Genomic DNA, 1,690 nt, shown 5'->3' with positions numbered 1-1,690 from the left:
GAGAATGAGGGTTTTAGGGTTACATTTGACTCTTATAGGTGACTTGACCGTTCACACATGGGCGCCCATACATGGCCGACCTATCTTAACCCTTACCCTGCTGATATACAGGGTGCACCTCTCATTGGCGATCACCCAATCCCTTTATCCTTAACATACGGTGCCGCCAAGCCCAGCCCATGACTCAGAATATTTAAATTAATGACGTAAAACATAGTACGTCTCAATGTCCGTCATAAGTTAACAGGTCAAGAAAGAGAGGACCATGAATCCTTGTTTTGGATATTTCATCAGACACATATCCCCAATCTTATCAAAGAACAAATGAATGCAACCAGGATGCTCCATGTAGAGAAAAGGGGTGCCTTTCAAGTCCAATGGCATCTTGCAGAGGTGACTTGCAGACTCTCATGTGCTTATTTAATTGCAGCAAAGGGGCCAATGCAAAGTCTCCATACCTTTACTGCATATACTCCGCAAGGGTGATGGACTCTAAGTCGTGGAGACGACCACCGAGCAACAGACAAATTTTGAATGTGAACTTTAAACCAGTGTTTGAGATTCCTCTTTCCAATGTACATATATGCACACTTCATGCTTTGTGTTGTATCCTAGAGAAACTAGTATATCTCCACATTGGCTTTGCTTGGAAGATCAAGAATGTAGCAAAGAGGAAAGAAGACATATGTGCATTGGAGAAGGTGCTATCAGAAATTGGACTACATGGAGGTAATGTCAAGATTATGAAGGACACTAAAAAGTCATCAAATGAAAAGGAAGTTCCAATGAAGCCCTCTATTGGAGGTGTTAAGGCAAGAATATTTCTTTCCAAGCCAATGAATAATCAGCAACACAAACCTACAAAGTTAGGAAAGCAATATACAACAACCTATACAAGTAGAATCGAATACCAACATTGGAAAAAGCTTCATAATGCAGTGAAAGACCATGAAGGTGCTTCAAGGAATGTCAAAGCAGATGTTTGGCGTTCAATTAATGCTCTATTCAAAATGTGTGAGAAAGTCAACTACTCCCAACAAAACAAAAAGAGCTTTCAATACAACTTACAAGCATTCAAAAAAGCATTCAGAGCTGCTTGGACTGACACCAACATTACACACTACATGGTATGTTTCTAGCTTACTATTGTTTCCTAGCCCTCGATACTAACTTACATTGTATGTTTTCTTATGCAGCATATTCTCTACAACCATATGCCTTAATTTATCAACAAGTCTTTTACAATGTATCTTTCCATTCTAATGACTTTTGCAATTCATGTGGTTCTGGCTTTCGTTTATACCTTAGCAAATGGTGTTTATCATACTCTTCCAGTTCCTCTGGGTTCTATGTGTGCCTAGAGACAATGCTATTGTAGCATATGTATGAAAGTAACCCCTTTGATTGCTGGCATAACCAGGGTAGCATCCGAAAATTTCTAAGGCAGTAAACTTCTCTATCAAAAAAATCTTCTCATTACTTTTAGGAATTTTCATCTATCCGCAGTCGGCTGAGTCGCCTTGGCATTAGACAGTGCTCGGAGGCTTTTGATTATACTTTCACACGGCTTTTTGGAGCAGAGGGCCCCCATGAGCTAGCACCCATTCGCGTTCATGTAGTGATACCTCCGGCCCGCGGGGAGGAGGCACTAGACTCAGCGGTGGCCTTCTCGTTCCCTCTTTGTGGACCT

General features: G+C 41.2%; 1 pseudogene; it reads left to right on the top strand.

Moving 5' to 3' along the window:
• Positions 1-377: 377 nt before the first annotated feature.
• Positions 378-1,361, top strand: LOC147627406 (uncharacterized; annotated as a pseudogene).
• The last annotated feature ends 329 nt before the right edge of the window (positions 1,362-1,690 follow it).

This window comes from Cibotium barometz, chromosome 21, assembly GCF_041138505.1.
Source record: "Cibotium barometz isolate CiBa-2024 chromosome 21, ASM4113850v1, whole genome shotgun sequence".
NCBI lineage: Eukaryota > Viridiplantae > Streptophyta > Polypodiopsida > Cyatheales > Cibotiaceae > Cibotium > Cibotium barometz.
Note: the sequence above shows the minus strand (reverse complement) of the source record. Positions and strands in the feature narration are given on the sequence as shown.